The sequence below is a fragment of the Mustela nivalis genome (assembly GCF_964662115.1).
Source record: "Mustela nivalis genome assembly, chromosome: 4".
Lineage (NCBI taxonomy): Eukaryota > Metazoa > Chordata > Mammalia > Carnivora > Mustelidae > Mustela > Mustela nivalis.
In genome coordinates this window covers 36,593,447-36,612,346 of record NC_139023.1, presented here as the reverse complement: position 1 = coordinate 36,612,346, position 18,900 = coordinate 36,593,447, and the positions used below count along the sequence as shown (strand labels likewise).

At 41.4% G+C, this 18,900-nt stretch overlaps 1 protein-coding gene across 3 annotated transcripts in view; it reads left to right on the top strand.

Moving 5' to 3' along the window:
- Positions 1–18,900, top strand: part of PGCKA1 (PDCD10 and GCKIII kinases associated 1) — an 87,730-nt gene that overhangs the window by 50,582 nt on the left and 18,248 nt on the right. For all 3 annotated transcript variants that reach the window (XM_082728928.1, XM_082728926.1, XM_082728927.1), the window contains exon 2: positions 17,875–17,924. The gene's annotated coding sequence lies outside the window, so the exon portion shown is untranslated. The remainder of the gene's footprint in view (positions 1–17,874; positions 17,925–18,900) is intronic.

The following is an 18,900-nucleotide window of genomic DNA, read 5'->3' as shown; positions in this document are numbered from 1 at the left end:
ACCTTAAAATGTTTCTAGGCTAAATTCTCTGATTTCCCCCAGAAACCCATTATCAAACTGTCTTCAGTAACATGCCACATAAATATATTTATTATAAATCTAGAAACTTGGGACACCTCGGTGGCTCAGTGGGTTTAGCCTCTGCCTTCAGCTCAGGTCATGATCTCAGAGTCCTGGGATCGAGCCCCACATGGGGCTCTCTGCTCAGCGGGGATCCTGCTCCCCCGCCTCCCGCCCCCTGCCTCTGCCTGCCTCTCTGCCTACTTGTGATCTCTGCCAAATAAATAAATAAAATCTTTTTAAAAAATAAATAAATAAATCTAGAAACTTTAGAGTAATCTTTTTAATTCTTTTTTATTATTTCTAGCTTTGAGACTCATATGTGTCACTTCCTATGTATTTCCTTCCCAACCATATGACCATATATTACTGATACCATAAATATCGTATACTGAAGGCAATGCTGACTCCAGGTGACTCTCTGATACCTGCGGCGCTCAAAACGTTTCATTTTTGCTGACATCGCCTGTGACTTGTCAATTAGTCCTACATGTCCCTGAAATCCAGAATAAAGAATCGGGTTTATAACTGTACATAAGTAACAGGACAAGTGAGATTTTAGAATCTCTGACTTCCTTGAGATTTGATCTGGTTAATAACTATCACAAGTGGGACTGTTCTTTTTATTCTTGGAAGACAATACTGTCTTCAAGAGGAAAAAAAAAAAATATGGAGCCAATTCAACCTGCTTACCCAACCATGTAGAAGACAGGAGGAAGCTGACCTCTTCGTAGGTGTTTTATCTGTGCCCTGCCCCCCAAAGCCTGCCTCCTCCCCGCCATTGACCTTAAGTTGATTTTGAAAGGAGGGAAGAGAACAGTGTGCTACATCCAACAGCTGCCATAGGTGTTTCCCACCCACGGTGCCCAGATGTGCTACAAGCACTTCACGCACTAAATCCTTTAGTTCATTGAATACAACCAACCTGTAAAATAGGTATTACCACACCTGAATCCATATATTTAAAAAGTAATGTAAGCCTTTTTATATATTGTATTGTTTCCCTTTGCTTTTTGAAGGTCTGCTTCAAGGGGAGAAATAAAGAGGTAAAGAAAGGAACTAAAGAGGCTGGATTCTCGGAAGTCACCATATATGTTCTAGGGCACCATATTTTTCAAAGTTATCAAAAACTCTTTAAAAGAGTTTATCTTTTATCTAAACAGGAGGGTCCCAAACAGCTGCTACCTGTGTTGATGTCACAGGAGAAAAATGAGTCTTCCTAACTTCTATACTCAAATAAAATGTGGAACTTTGCTGAGTTTGTAGGTATTACATGGGAATAACACAAAAAAATACTAAAGACATTTTTCATCCAATATTCAAAAACTACTATGTGATTCAGAAAAGAATTTGCTCGTGCCATTGACAAACAAGTGGCATTCCCACACATGTGTTCCTTGTTTCACTTTTGTCTAAGTTGTCAATTTAAATAATTCTATCAACTAACATTCATATTAGAGCTATACTTGTCAGTCATAACCATAAGTTAAATACTGATAGAAGAGTCTGGCAGGGGGCACCTGGGTGGCTCAGTCATTAATAAGCATCTGCCTTCAGCTCAGGTCATGATCCCAGGGTCCTGGGATGGAGTTCCGAATAGGGCTCCCTGCTCAGCAGGGAGGCTGCTTCTCCCTCTCCCTCTGCCCCTGCTCTCTCTGCCTCTCTTTCTTTCTCATGCACTCTAATTAATAAATAAAATCTTAAAAAAAAAAAAAAAAAAGAATCTGTCAAAGCTCCGTTAAAGCATTCTGTGATAGCCAATGGCCTACATAGAATTTATAACAGGGAGTATTGTTTTATTATTATTTACAAACTGTGTTGCACACATCCTTTTTTTTTTTTTTTTTTTAATGATAAACACGTTTTCCTATAGAACCAGTTGTTAAATACTTGCCTGTGGGGCATCACTGGTCTGCAAACTTGGCACCTGTCAGAACCGCAGAGCAAAATTCAGGCCTTCCCCCGGAACACTGATACCCTTATGGATATAACTGAAATAGTTACACAGCTTTTTATACTGCTGTTAAAAAAGAGAAGCTAACAAACATGCTGACTCCTTCTGGTATTGAATGTTCTGCATCTATCTATGAGCAAAAGGGAAGATTATCAGGAATTCTTTAAACTACCCCCCACCAGGTCACAGATAAGTGTCTCCTGAAGTGTCATGTATTTTGTTGCTGAGTGTACATACCTGGTTTTGGCTAGTGAAGATTGTAGATCCATTTCCAGCTATCTCTGGCTTACACAGTAGGATTTTTACCCCCAGAGACGGTGAGTCAATATACATTGCATGGTGGTGTATCACACTATGGAAACATTAAGGATGGCAAAAATGAGAATTGAAGCCAGTCTCACATTTACATAGTTGAGTGAATTCAAGGTAGGGTAAGAGCTTCTCAGTTTCTGGTTTTGTTTTACTTCTACCTTGTACCACTCTCTAGAAATACTCTAGAAATCTATGGATTGTCACGCATATTTTTATATTCTCAGTTACTTAAATCTACTTTAATTGGTTTTAGACCGTTTCCACAAAGTGGGATTCTGTATTACATTCCACACTATAGAAGGTGGTCCTGTCCTGTCAATTTCAGCTAATGAATAAGCAGATATTCTTTGGTCAAACCATATATTCTTTGAGCAAACTGTAATATCCACAATTTTGAGAATTATCATCCTTTTCACCTTACTATTATGAACATCTAATGTTTGTTAATGAAAAAAAATGAAGGAAGGTAGGTAGGTAGAAAGGAGAAAAAGAAGGAAGGAAACTTAAAAAAACAAAAACAACAACTAGGGACCCTTCCAATGTTTTGTGGAAAATTTTTTATATAGGATTAGGAATGCTGAAATAGAAGGTATAAAAATAACTGGTCAATATAAATATGGCTTACATTTGAAGAGTCATCTTAATGGAGGCAGATCCTATCTGCAGAGTTCTTGGTTCCCTTAGAAAAGTAGGTAGAATGCAGAGCAATCGTGGGAAATACTTACAGTGCACATTTTCCTGGTGATTATTAGGCAGGATTTTTTTTTCTGCTTTTATTAAGAATACATCAGGTTCTTTATTTTCTTGAGATGTCTGTTTTACCTAATTCATCAGAAATGATGCTGAAAAAAACCCCTGGCAAAGTTTTGTCTTTTGGGATTTTCTTGGTTGAAGCAATATGGATGTTTGTTGGTTTGTTGGTTGGTTTTGGTGACATTGGAGGAATCAAGATGAAATAAGGAGTACATATAGAAATAACAATCTTTTTGCCTGTTTGTTAACTTTTGAAACTCACTGCTCCAAGAAACGTAAATTTATTGCCTGTAGTCTAGACAGATAGATACAACTAGATAGTATAATAGATAATAGATAGGTACCTATATATGTACATAGATACATAATTAATAGATAATACTTGTCCTAGAGGATGAATGAACCCTGCTAATGATAGGATTCATGAAGAATTTAAGTCACAAGAGCCCATGTCCAGGAAGATTCTGTTCTAGTGTGGCCACAGTTGGGGCCTTGACCAGAGCCAGATGTCTTCCTAACCTTGAAGCCCGTCTCTGGACTCTACTTTCTTTGATCTGACCATACTATCCTGAATCTAATAGGATGAGGCCAGACTTTTAGGGTCAGTCATTTAACAAATATTTATTGAGTACCTCCTACCTTACGGAATTTGCGTTCTAGCATAGAATGGCCAAGAAGCTAGTGAAAATCTGTTCCTTTATTCACCTAAAACCAGTCGAATGCCTGTCGTATGTCAGACACTCTTCCACATACCGAGGATTCAGTTATGAAAAACTCAGTCTTGTGTGAGAGGCGCAGACCCTGCAGTGAGAGTTGAAAACCAGAGCATCTAATCTGGCCTGGAGGGATCCAGGATGCTTTCCTTTTTGGAAGAGGCTGAGATGGAGTGAGAAGTCACAGATAATATAAGGAGGGCTTTCCAGGAAAGAGAGAGCTCAGAAGCAGTCTTAGTAAAACGCCCACAGTGGATGGGACCTGTGTGGCTCGGTCGGGTAAGCGTCTGTCTTTGGCTCCAGTTATGGTCCTGGGGTCCTGAGATTGAGTCCCACATTGTGACGGGGGGGGGGGGGGCGCACTCTGCCCAGCAGGGAGCCTGCCACTCCCCCTGCTTGTGTGCTTCTTCTCTCTCTCCCTCTCTGACAAATAAATAAAAATCTTAACAAACAAACAACAACTCCCACAGTATAAAAGTATGAGATATTTTTTAATAATTTTGAGGATTTCTTCTCATTGACCTGGGTAACATCATTGTTTGGGGGATTTCTGCAGATGGAGTGGGGAGCTGCAGTGATGCTGAGAACAGAAGAGGGAAAAATAGGAAGTAGAAAAGAGGTAGGAAATGGATTTCAGTGAACATTTTCCCTTCCCTCAGGCTCTCTTCTCTTAAGTAGCCTCTGACCTCTGTCCACCTCTGTTTGTTTTCTCATCTTCTTTCAGGCCTGCCACAGCTAAGGGGTATTTAGTCAGATCAGTAAATCACTTTGTTTTGATTCCACATGTACCATGAGCTGAAAATCACTCTTTTAGGACATGTGCTTTTTCTCACAATAGCCCTGGGAAATAGGAAAGAGGCATCATCATCATCTTCTTCACGGCTTTATGGGTGAGGAAACTGGTTTCTTCTCCATGAGTGACTTTGCCGAGTCCACAGTTAAACATGGCAGTGCCAAGACTGGAGCCACATATCCTGGGACTCTGGTCCCCAAGCAGTAGAGTGTGGCAGCTTCAGGGTCAGTCAGAGCTTGAGTCCTGGTGCTGTCACTTGCTGGCCAGATAGTATAAGGACAGTTCCTTAACCTCTTTAACTTTGCTTTTTCCATTATTATTAAATGGGCTTTAAAATAGTACTACCTCCTAGAATTGTTATAAGGGTAAAATGAGATAATGTAAATAAAGTGCTTGACACATAGTCAGGATTCAATAAACATGTATTATTATTTTATTAAAATTACTAGGCCCTAAATCAGATTCTGACCACATGGCTATGGGACAGACTTGGAGTGAGCAGTTGGCACAATGCATTGATGTGGTTCCATTTGGAGTTGGGGACAAAGGGTCCAAAAGTCCCCACAGAGCAGATCACAATGAGACTTTGACCTTGGAGATAGAATTTCACTCACCTTGAAATGGTGAGCCCCGCCAAAAAGATGCAGTTGTATTAGTTTATTGCTGTGTAACAAACTGCCCCAAAATCAGCACCTTAAAACAAGAAACATTTCTTATTTCACAGTCTCCGTGGGTCAGGAACCCAGGCACCACTTAACGGGGCATCTCTGGCTCAAGGTCTGTCATGAGGCTGTAGGCAAGCTGTGGGACAGGGCTGTGGCCATCTCTGGGCCAGACTGGAGCTGGAGAATCTGTAGCCAAGCTTGCTCAGGTGCCTGGTGGCAAGACTCCAAAGATCCAATTCCAAGTTCACTCCCTGGTTGTGGGAGTCCTTTGGTTCCACCTCACAGACTTGGTTTGTCCTGTAGGGCTGGAGTCTTTTTCTGTAGGGGACTAGATAATAAATATGGTTAGGCTTTGCAGGTCAAATAACGTCTGTTGCAGATATCAGCGCTCTGCTATGTAGCTCAAAGCAGCCCTAGACACCTCGTAAATGAATGGGCATAGCTGTCTTCCAATAAAATTTTATTTGCCAACAAAAGGTGGTCTTATCCTGCTCCAGATCTCTACAGGGACAGCAGCATGGTTTAGCAAAACTAATACTGGTGGTCGCTTAACTTCTCGGGGCTTCAGCTCCCAATCTATAATACATGTGGGTGAGATGAATATTTTCTCAGGGACTTCTCACCCCACAAATGCTGTGATTTTATCTTTAATCTTTATTCATAGCCATTCATTTGTTTTCTCTCTCTTTGTCTCTGCTAAAACCAATAGCTTAACCAGAGTGTCAAAATCCTTCACAAATCTCGCTCTAGAATGGAAGACATTTAAGGCAAGACTCCAGTGACGTGTTCAAGTTCCTCCCATTAAAGCAGGTGGTCTCAGGGACTCATAGTTTGACAGGCCAGCTTTGGGGCAGAGAGTAATGGACTCTGGGCAGCAGGGTTCTCGCCTGCCTACATGAGAAAGGAAAGGCCCAGAAGCTGGAGGACCAGTAGCATCATAATAACTACTGGTAATTGATTGCTTACCTGTGCCATTTAAAGCGTGTCATCCATAAGAGATCAGCTCTTGAGGCTCTTAAAATACAGATACTTAAGGAATTACAAATAGTGGAGTCTGTACTAGAGGTGGGAGGTGACCCCCACCCCCAAGAATTTCCCTTAAAGTAACTGCTTAGAAAGCTGTCTCTAAGATTTACTTTTGCATTATACTTCATGGTGAACATACAGCCTGGTTTTTCCAGAACTGTAGGATAAGGGTAGGGTCTCTCAGACGTTGCAAGAGACCTGGATTCCTTTTTTGTTGTTTCGGAGGCTCCCAATATATTAAAGTAGTAAAATAATGACAAAACAGGATTAGAAAAATTAATATTTTAAATGCTTAATGTACAAATGTGCGATTTTGCACACATGCATCGAGGTGATAGAATTTTCCTATTCCTAAGATAAAGTATTAGTTCATAGGGAACTACAGGTGATCCATTATGGAAAAATGAGACTGAAGTTCGAAGCGGTGTGGTGAGTAGTGTCTTCTCTCAACCCTGTGCATGTAGTTCTGGGCATGTACTTGGAGATACTAGTCAAGCGTCTACATCCAAGGCCCTTCAGGAATGGGAAACCCAAATAAATGGGGCTCCTGTATCCCATATTCCCCGCCTGTGCCCCTAGTACGAGGCTTGGTTCATACATGCCGTCATGCGGAAGACTCCATGGCGTCAACGAGAAAAGCTTAAACTGAATCCTTGCCTCACCACGTGCTGGTTGCGAAACCTGACGTGAGTTAGTTGAGTTTGCTAGTCATAAAACGGAGCTCGTAATACCTAGTTCCCAGAGCTGCTGCGGAGAAACTGAGGTAGTGGGTGTACCGCATCAGACGCGTAATGGACGCTCGAGCGTCGCATGGCGGCAGTACCTCAGCGTGCGCATGCGCGGGGACGCGCGCCTTCGTGCGTCAGATCCGTCCAGAGCCCCAAGTCTGGGGGTTGAAAATCCGCGGATTTCAAACGCTGCCTGTCAGGGCCCAGGGAGGAGAGTTGTGGCGACACCTTCCCGTGAGCTCTGGTTCCCCGAGGAGCCCACAGCACTAGGCTGAGGTGACTTGGCCCCGGGGCTCTGCTTCCAACATCCTCCGCTGCTCCCCTCACCTGCCCTTCGTAAGTGAACGTGTGTGAGACGGTTTGCACATCTGAGACAAATCCCTGATGCCACAAATGTGAGAAAATTGAGACGGAATAGGACTTGACAGATAGCAAACACAATCTCCAGAGGGCCAACCTAGAGATGTGCAGGCCCACTGTGAGCCACACCTGCCTGCCTCCTCTGGGAAGAGCTCGTGTGCGGAGAAAGAAGAGATGAATTTAGTGGGAGTGAGGCTCCCGGGGTCTGTTGAGTGCAGCGTCTTTCACTGTGGGGAAAAGGAGGATTTCCGCTCTTTTCCTGGACTTCTGAATCTGAATTAGTAGTAGTGATGCCTTGTGGAGCCAGCATTTCCGGGCTCATGATGGAGACAGTTTCCTGGCTGCCCTCTGAGGGCTGGGTCCTGTGGGCTCATCTTTGCTTCGCATCAGAAGAAAATTTTAAACAGGAAAGGCAAGGAAAATCAAAATCATCTCACACATTATAATTTTGTCACGTTTATAGTCAGCGCTGTAGACTTGAAACTTGGAAGGTTTGGAAGGAGGGTGACTTTACCAAAAATGGAAAGTTCCAGAAATGTTAAGTTTGGAAAAAGAATGGTAAATTAACCGGCTGAGGGTCACCCTCGGAATGATTTGCACCATTTAAAACAATCATTATGGACCTTATGGGGTGTCATGGGAAAGGCTAGAAACAAAATGTTCAGTGAAAAAAAGCAGGGCGTGAAGTTATTTACATATTGTATAAAAATCAGTATGTAAATGGACATGAACTAAAATCCTGGGGGAGAAAATGAACACATAACGCAGGGTTAGGTTGCTATGATTATTGCTGATGATTTTTTGCACTCTTTTACCAAATTTTGTGTGCTTCTATGTCTGTGTATCGTCATATCTATCTTTATATATGCACATTATATGAATATGTATACATCCGAAAGTGCATATCATTTTTTAATGAAAAACTTCTTTAAGCATTTGGAAAAGATTGGAGATATTTGTGAGCAGAACAGATGCAAAAGGAAAAAAAAAAAAGTTTTTATACTTAAAAATAGTACTTAGAATTTGTACCCAGCACTAAGTTTACAATCCATCAAATAGATGAGTTAATTTTACACTCTATACTGTAGATGATTGTGCTTTACTGAGGTAACTTGGATCTTCCTTTTTTCTGTAGCGATTTTAGATATAAATCATGTTTTTGGTATGGGGTGGAGTTTTTTTTTTTTTGCTTTTTTGTTTTGGATTTTTTTGTTTTTGTTTTCTTTTTCCTTTGTTTTTTGTTTTTTGGGGGCTTGGGGGGGTTCTGTTTTTGATTTAAATATTCCTCTTTGATCACTGCTTCACACAATGAAAAGATATTTCCTTGTGCGAAGTCCTGGTTAACTTCTCATAACCTCAGACAACAAAGGGCCCCTGTGTGAGGACGCAGAAATTCCTCTGGAACACAGGGAAGGCCCCCAGCTGAATAGCATCCAAGGAAGATGTTGCAAAGCTTGCAAAGCCTGTTCGAAGAAAGGAGCCCAGCTGGAGATCTTTTCTTTCTATTCAGATATTGGCCCTGCGTGGGGGTGGGGGTGGGGAAAACCCTTAAAAGAAAACCCAAAAACAGGCCTGAATGCACTTACAAATTACCAGGAAAAGTTAATTCTGGCAACCGGTGTTGGTGCCAACTCAGGCTTATCAGATTTAGAATTTAACTCCACTTGGAAAGAAACTTTGTCTTTCTCCTCATGGAAGTTAAAGAAGATAACAGGGGTGGACTGCCCGCTGGGTTGTATAAACTCTGAGCAAAGAGCGGTCTTGGTCTTGGGTCTGCAGCTGAGGCTGAGAGACAGGCTGGGCGGGCCCAGCTCACCTCAGCTGCCTCTACTTGCCACCTCTGCTCTGGGCCCACCAGGGAGTCCAGCACGCTGCCCCCCACCCCATTACTATGAACTGCTTGCTGGTCTCATCACGTGGAGCATTCATTCCCACCCCACGGAACTGCGGTCCATCCCACCAGGCTGCCTTTCCAACACCCCCCAAGCCTTGCCCTCCAGCCACTTCCTCACATCCTTCCACTTCTCCTAGACCTTGGGAGGATTTATAGAAGGACAAACAGTAAGTGCCACTGGGTCTGGTATGTCCTGGGCTTTCGATAAATGTCAGTGCCCTTCTCCCTTCCTCTCTTTGCCCTGCTTCGAACAGAAAATCTTCTTCCTGTTATAGGTGCTTCTATTCCTGGTCAATGATGGATCCTTTAACAAAAGCCAGAAACCAGGGTAGTGATGCAGTGAAATGTGGAGAACGAGACCTCTCCTCCAATGTCTTCAGCAGCCTGCTTATTGCCGGATGGAGATTAAGAACAGTGAGAAGACTGGCGGCTGCCATCTTTGTGCTTCTACCACATGCTTATCCAGACCCACGCTTTCCCTATGCTCCTCACATCTGAAAAAGCACAAAGGCCCCGAGAGTTTGAAAGATTTGTTCAAGGCCACAGAGCTAACAAGTAGTGGTGCCAGAATTCAAACTGGGAGTTTCTGTGTTCTCCAGAACTTTCCCCTTCTTCTACTACGCAAAAGTGTGTTCCCAAAGACTCACAGAGTGTGGTCACCAGCAGCATTTGTTCCCAAAATCTGTGCGTGATCAGGCAGGATCAGGAGATGTAAGAAACACACTTTACTGGCTCCCTGAGTGGTTCCAGTTGAAAACTCAACCTCTAACAGAGTAAAAATTCCTTTGCATGTTCAGATAACTTAGCTGGTTAAATATCAAGCTCTGGAAAGCTTTATTTACTAATAGATCCATGGACTGTGATCCCTTCAGGGGTTTAATGTACTTGAAAACACCGTAAAAATCACCATTTAGAACCTCTAGATCAGCACCATCCATGAGGAACACGTTTTCTGTCTACACTGCCCAATATGTTAGCTTTTGAGCACTTGAGCTGGTGTAACTGAGGAGTTGAACTTTTAGTGTATTTAATTTTAAGTGATTAAATTAGCCACATGTGGCCAATAGTTCCCATATTTGTACACACTGCTCTAGAATATTCTGAAGGTTTGATTGCTGGTCCCCACATTTTCATAATACTTCATGCTCTAGCATATCACTGGATCGTAATCACTTACGTTTTGCCCACCTCATTAGGTTAGAAGCTTTATGTCTTACTCAGTCGGCTATGGTCATCTACTAGCACATGGCCTGGCCCACAGTACTAGATGTTGAATAATTAATATAGGCTAAGTAAATGGACATGACTCGACTTTCTCAAAAGCATCGTTGTTAACCGCTTGCTACCAGCTTACCCTGTCTTTGAGATTCTGCTCTCAGGACTAGATTGAGTCCCACATCTTCAACTGAAGCCCAGACGGCTCACTTGTGAGCACATTTGTCTTTCTTCTAAGGAAAACTCTCTTTTGCGGGGGGGGGGGGGGGGGGGGGGGAATTCGCCTCTGTTTCTCTAACTGAATGCTTCTGGTACCATATCTTGGCTTTCTTTTCCATTTTAGACATTATCTCCCATTATGGAAGTTGATTCAGCTTCGGTCCCCTGCCCCATTCCACCTAAGAAACGTTCCCAGGCCCCGCTGGGTACCTCCTCCAGCTTTAGTTTGGTGAATACCTATTAGAAGTCTGTAAAAGCTGTGAGGTGCCATCCCAGGGAGAGAATTGTAATTCCCTTCCCACATAGCTTTTCCTCTGGGGTCACAAATGGCTCACGTTTTCATTTGTTCAGTATTCTGCCTACTTGACTGATTCAACCCCCGGATTCTTTTCTTACTGTATGTATCTGTCTCCTTGGGTTCCTTAAGTGATTCTATCGATTTCCTCTCTTAAAAGAAAACTGCCCAGAGCCTTCTTGCCTTGTCCAGTCTGAACGAGCTGTCCTTGAGGCTGTGTCCACTGCTGGTATTCTGGGACCTCAGCCACTGTCGTCCTGAGGGACACTTTTGTCCCTTTCCTGTGTTTAATGTCCCGTTTCCTATATCCCTTCCCTTCCTGTCTTGGTTTACTCCTTCATTTGTCCTTTTCCAGTAGCTTCATTCCCAGAAGGGGAAGGAGTGTGAATGGTAAATTTTTTGAGACCTTTCCTATCTGAAAATGTCTTTATCCTACCCTCTCACTTAATTGTCATTTGTCCTGGTTTAGAATGGGGTGTGTGTGTGTGTGTGTGTGTGTGTGTGTGTTTAAGGAATCTAAAACCATTCTCTAAAACCATTTTGATCCCCAACTCTTTGCATATGATCTGATTTTCTCTTTCTAGAAGTCTGTATAGGATCCCAGTTCTAAAATACCACAACGGTGTGTCATGGTGATTAGTCTGTTTTTATTGATTGTGTTGGGCACTTGGTGATTGCTTTCATCTAGAAACTCATGTCCTTCAGTTATGTGATGTTTTCTCAAATTACTTTGTTGATGAATTCCTCCCCTCCTTTTATTTGTTCTTTCTTTTTGGAGCTCTTATTACTTGGATATTGGACTTCCTAGACTGGTCTTCTAATTTTCTTTCATCTTTTCTATTTGATTTTCTGTCTTTATCTGTTTTGCTACTTTATATGAGATTTCCTTATCTTTTTCTTCCAGACTCTCTATTGAAATATTCATCTTTGTTATCTTTTATTTTTTTAAGATTTATTTATTCATTTGAGAGAGAGAAAGAGAGGGTGTGGGGGGGGAGTGGGAGAGGAAGAGGGAGAGAGTCTCAGGCAGACTCTGCTGAGTGCAAAACCCCATGTCACAGGGCTCAGTCTCAGCACCCTGACATCATGACCTGAACCAAAATCAAGAGTTGGATGCTTACCCGACTGAGCCACCCAGGTGCCCCTGTTGTTTTAATTTTCAATTAGTTTTCTTCTCCTTACTTCTTGTCTTAAGTGGTTTTTTGTTGGTTCATTGGTTGCTTGGGTACTTTCAGTCTGTCTTTCCTATTCGCGACTTTCCTCAGATGTCTGGAGCACAGCTGGAGGGTGAGCGCCAGCATTCCCAGAGCCAAGAAGGGGAGCAGGCTGAGGCTCTCGGTGCTACTGCATGTGCATACATTGACTTAACTCCCAGGTTTAGATTTAGCACCCCTGCCTGCTGCTGTGTGTTCTCTGCAATGTTCCTAGTCCAGAAACCCTGCTTCACCCTTTCTGGACACTAAACTTACATTGTTTGGGGTGCCTGAGTGGCTCAGTTAAGTAACTGCTTTTGGTTCAGGTCATGATGCTGGGGTCCTGGGATCAAGTCCTGAATCAGGCTCCCTGCTCAGCAAGTAGCCTGCTTTTCTCTCTCCCTCTGCCTGCTGCTCGCCCTGCTTGTTCATTTTCTCTCTCTCTCTCTGTCAAATAAATAAAATCTTTTTTAAAAAATTTTTTAATGAAAATAAATAAATAAATAGACTTTCATTCTTTGGGTGAGATAGAGAGTGGCAACCACCCCAAAAGCTGGGCGGGCAGAAAGAGATTTAGGAACCTAACTGCTTCTTACTCACCTTCCAAATCATCCTGATTCTCGCCTTCCCCTCTGTCCCTACTGTCTAAAGCCTTGAAGGAGTCTGCTAAATTGGGCTGGTTCTTGGCTTTCCACACTGCTGACTTGCTGGGTCAGTTACATCACATCCACGGGCTTTCTGTTTTTATCGACTTTTGCTCTCTCTGGGAGCATATGTGTGCCTCTTCTTGTTTTGTCATGGAAGGTAGCCAGCTGCACTGGTTCCGCCTGCACCTTTTTCTTACTCTCTCCCCACCCCTCACTCCGACTCAGTTGGCTAAATGCTGAACTCAGGTTCTCTCAAATACTACACATGGGCTTCTCCTTCCACCTGCACTACTTGTGGAAACAACATTCTTCCCATTTGTCGGCCTCCAAGAATAGGAGTAATTTCAATAATTCCATCTTTTGTCCCACAGATCCCTTCTGTCATGGAGATCTGGCTTTTTATTTTTCATAAAACTCAGCACATATTTGTGGAAGTCCTACTTTGTATTTCTTTTTGAAGAAACAAAGATAGTGAGATGTGATCACTGGACTCAGGGAACTTCCAGTGAGTGGCAGGGAGAAAAACAGAAACTGGCTGGTGGATGATGATGATAATGATGATGGTTATGATGATGGTGATGATGGTGGTGAGATGATGATGATGGTGATGATGATGATTGTGATGATGATTGTGAGGATGATGATGGTGGTGTTGTTGGTGATGATGGTGGTGATGGTGGTGATAAGGACAATGGTGGTGATGATGATAGTGATGATGGTGGTGGTGATGATGGTGATGATGATGGTGATGATTGTGATGATAATGATGGTGGTGATGGTGATGATTGTGATGATAATGGTGGTGGTGATGGTAATGATGATGATGGTGATGATTGTGATGATAATGGTGGTGATGGTTATGATGATAATGATGGTGGTGATGGTGATGATTGTGATGATAATGATGGTGGTGATGGTAATGATGATGGTGATGATTGTGATGATAATGGTGGTGATGGTTATGATGATAATGATGGTGGTGATGGTGATGATTGTGATGATAATGATGGTGGTGATGGTGATGATGATGATGGTGATGATTGTGATGATAATGGTGGTGATGGTGATGATGATGATGGTGATGATTGTGATGATAATGATGGTGGTGATGATGATAGTGATGAAGGTGGTGATGAAGGTGGTGATGGTGATAATGATGATGGTGATAATGATGGTGATGATGATGATGATGGTGACAGTGACAGTGAATGAAAAGTAATAGCTAACATTACAGTTATAGTTTGTGTAACACTGTGCTCAGTACTCTGCTGTGTTCTTCCACTTAACCCTAACTACTCTCTGAAAAAAGTACTATCATAATTGTTATTTTATGCATTAGAAAACTGTTAGTGAGGCAACATAACTTTACCAAGACACTGTATATAATAAGTGTATATATAAACCAAATTGCTAAGAGAAATCAGGGCCAATAGAAATCAATGCTTAACTCAAAAACAAACCAAGGAAAGCTTGAAAAAATAGTTTTCCAAATTTGCTCTTTGATTTGGATTTCTCTTTGATATCACCACACATCAGGCTCTTTTTATCTCATCACTTAATTCAAAGGATCAACTCTTAGTAAGTCGGTCTGTACATAACTCTTGTAATTTTCCCCTTTTGCTGCTAGCTGGTGGTACTTTCTGATACATTGTTGCCATCCTGCCATTTGCTGTTCGATCACCAATCATGTCACATCTGGTCTTCTTTGCCTACTTTCAAGGGCCCCAATAACTTCACCACATATGCCATTTCCATCCCAAACCCACAAAATGGGCCTTTCCATTGTCCTTTGTATAAGTCATATTCTTTTCTATCCTTTTGCTTTTACTAAAACTGTCCTTTCTCATTTCTACCACCTCTTATGCCCCTATTTTTCCATAAAGCCTTTCCTGGCATCTCAACTACACTGGGTTTGCTTCTTCTGAACCCCCATGATACCTGGAACTGATTGGCTTTACTAATCCTTGGGTCCTCACACATGTACAGCCCAATGTAATGTCAATGCTCTCTTGCCCAGCAAATAAATTAGTCATGTACCTAAGGCACCAACAAATCAGGTGTACCTAAATATTTTCTTTTGAAAGAATTTTTTTAAAAAGTCATTCTAGGGGGAAAAGTAGAGTTTCTTTGAAGTGTCTTGTTTATGGTTATTGTTTTTGCTTTGATACATGGTCTTTATATAGTGCTTAGAGGTGATAAAATTCTTACTTCATCTCTGGATATTCTTAGTTTTCATCTTAGAAGTTTCTTGGGTAAATGGACCATGTCTTATACTCATAAAATATTCATATAATTTACTCCAAGACACACACTCATTTAACATAGGATATGATTGGTAAAGTGTATGCATAATATATTCCTGAGATAACAAACAATAATTAAAATACTGTATTTCATTGAATATTAGATGTCATAGATTATAACAGGTACTATTATCTTATATACCATAAAAATAGAAAATAATGCCATCAATTTTGCCATGATGTGCCAGTGATTGTAAGATGCATTTCTGTTTCAGAAGTGTTAAAAGGCAGGGGCTTCAGGGTTGCTCAGTGTGTAAAACAGCCACACTGATGTTTGCTCAAGTCATGATCTCAGGGTCCTGGGATGGAGCCCCAGGTTGAGGTTCCTGCTCAAGGGGGAGTCTGCTTCTCCCTCACCCTCTACCCCTTCCCTTGCTCTCACTCTCTTTCAAATAAATAAATCAATATTTTAAAAAGGAAGTGTTAAAAGGCAAATGAATGTATGTATGTCTTAGATTTGATTAAATATGTACACTGTTTTATAATACATTGGTATTAAGCATCTTAAAATTTTTAGTGATACTTATAACTCAATGATGAAGCCATGACCCCTTCCTACTAAAAGTTTAGTCTAATGGAGGGCACATTACATAAGTGAATCACTAGAACCAAAGACAAAAAGTGATCAGAGCCATGCAAGAATTTAAAGACTCTATATAGATGAAAAGAATGGAGTACTTACCTTTAATTGGTTTAAAAAAAAAAAAAAAACCTGTATGGAGGAGGTAGTATGTGCAATGAGGTTTGAAGGATCAGAATTTTGCACAAGATTAATGGGCATAGAGGCATACTAACTGGGAGAAATAATGTGCACAAAGTCACAGAAACAGGAAAATATAAGCAATCTTTAAAAAAGAGCAAAAAATCCAGATGGATTAGAAATAGGAGTAGCTGGAGAAGTTGCAGAGATGATCTAGCAGTGCCAGTGGTGCCATATTGTAGAAGGCCCTGGATGCTGAGCTGAGGACATGAAAGACTTGGTAGGTAATGCAGAACTACTTAAGGCTTCTGAACCATGGGATGCCTTGTTGAGAGCTATTGTTTACATGGCTGGCTCCACCTCATTCTGTGGATCCAAGAGTAAATGCTCTGTCTTCAAGGTCCATTCCCCACTCTTAGTAGGTTCTCATCTATAACTCCAAACTTCCACATCCAGTTGGTTTCCCACAATGCACTTGGCACATGGCAAGTCTACCAACCACATGGCAAGGTCCAAGCTCTTTAAACACCAAGCAAACCAGAATTCTCCCTGTTTTGCATGTAGAACTATCATTTTATAGGGCACACAACACTCCCATTCACTGCAGTTTCCTGGTGCCTGGCACACAGTAGGAATTCAATTATTTGTTCACTAAATAATACTCCATTTTTTCCTGTGTCCTCTTTGTCATGTTCCCTCTACCTGAAAGGCCTTCCTTCCACATCTCACCATCATTATGTTTCCATCTACCATGGTGTCTCTCAAATTTGAGTGAATGCCTGCTTCAGGTACTGCTGGCCCCAGTTACACAAACCCCCAGCCCTTTTGTCTCTGTGCCTCTGATGGCATTATTTGTACCCTGCATAATATTTTAGTGATTTGTAAACTCTTCTTGTCTCCTTGGCCTCTACAACAAGATGGCTAGCTCCCCAAGGGCTTGCCTTTCTCATGTCATCCTTACCAAGTAGTATTTGAGTTGAATTATGAACATTGTCATAAAAACTAAGAATAATAGAATCATGGGGCGCCTGGTGTCTCAGTTGGTTAAGCATCTGCCTTAGGCTCAGGTCATGATCCCACGGTCCTGGGTTCAAGCCCTGCATTGGGCCTCCCTGCTCAGTGGGGAATCTGCTGCTTCCTCTGCCTCTCCTCCTATTCATGTTCTCCGTCTCTCAAAATAAATAAATAAATAAATAAATAAACAAACAAACAAACAAACAAAATCTTTAAAAAAAAAAGAATAGAATCATGTGGCATTTGGGCAGTGTATTCAATTTTAACAAATTATTCAACAATAAGCAACAACACTTAGTGAAAACACATTACTGACAAGAAAATGAAAATGAGTGACCAAAAGGATATAACTTTCCCTATACTGCATGCCAAATCTGAGGCAGAAGTCATGATCTCAAGAAGTTATTTACTTGGGAATGGGCTAAGAGCATTTCTTGAAAAAGTTGTGTCTGTATATAAGTGAGTTATTCTAATAATCACCAAGAAGTTGGTAAAAATCTGAACATTAGCTTTACTTTCTCAAGTTCTATGTATCATTAGTTTCACTAAGCAAAGCTATTAATTATGTATTTTATTAAAATATTTTACATGTATTCATTGAAACTTTGACTGATATGTCTCTAGGAAGCAAATTCTTTGAATTATTTTTCTGTTTAGTTGAAGCTTCACCCAGCAGAGGTGTGTTGTCATGTGATGTTTATTAAATAATGACTATAATTTTCGGTTATTGAACAGTCCCAGCGTGTCCAGCACGTGGTAGACTGCTTCCACATCGTGCCCTTTAACTTGCACAACATTATTTTATAGAGAAAAACACTGACATTGGGTGGATTGTTAATTGATTGTTGATTGACAGCAGTTAGGCTGTAGACCCAGGCCACTTGTCTTCCTGGGCCAGGAACGCCATTCCCCCACATCGCTGCCTAGCACCCCCTCGAGATGTGCTGTCTGCTATCACTTCCAAGATGTAACTTGGCGGTGAACAGGAGACAACTTGCAGACTCAATTTGCAACTTTTTTCTTGTTGCAGGAAGAGAAGTTAAACTTTGAGAGAAACCTAATGGACAATCTCCACAACAGGTAAGCTATTTTCTTAATGCTTTGGGAAGAAGGTTCTGTTCTTTATGTTTTCCATTAAATTTTCTATTACTCGGTCTTTCATGACAGTTGTTTTTTTGTTTTGTTTTGTTTTGTCTTTTAATTCAGAAACGTTAAAGCCAGCAAACTGAGTAATCCCTTAAATCCATTTCTTTCTGGCTTCATTCGGATTTGAGTAGAATTTCCTTATTTCCTTTTTTACTTGTGTTGTTTCAGGACACAGTTCTAGAACATGTGAAATGAGCATGACCCATCTAAGTCTTCCCACTGAAAGATTTTACTATGAGGAACTGAAACAAGATGGTGGAGCATCGCCTTGTTTGAGTTTAGTAGAAACATGCCCATCAGACAACTCAAATGTTTTGCCACTGGGCCCATGCCTGCGAGTCGCTGTAAAAGCACAGTGAATATTTCTTTGTGGATTGCCGATAAATTTTAGCAAGTTAGATGAATTCAAACAAATAAGGAATCCACAAATAATGGGGATCAAAAAAAATAATGGGGATCAATTAGACCCATAAAGCAAGTAGATTAACACCAGGTACCTAGGAAGCTCTATGTAAGTTTGATATTTTTTATCATCATCATGATTATAATATGTTATTAAATATTCTGAGGGCATTGGGCACCTTTGAAAAGTTTTATAAGTAAGGAGAGTGATATGATTAGGATTTGTGTCCTAACAAGATCATGTGACTTCTGTATGTCCAGTGTGTCAGGTGGATGCAGGTGAGGAGAGGATAATGTTATGGGCGGGGCAATGGCAGTGCACGTGGAGAGAAGAGGGTGTCTAAGAGAGACAGTGTAAGAGGCTGCATTCCTGCCTTCAGGTTTCATTCCCCCCTGGAATGTGGTCCCGAACTCCGCCAGCACCATTATCTGCTCTGCTCACCTTTGCCCATAAGCCTTTCTTAATCTTCCCAGGATTACTTAGGTGCTCCTTAATGCAATAGTGGGT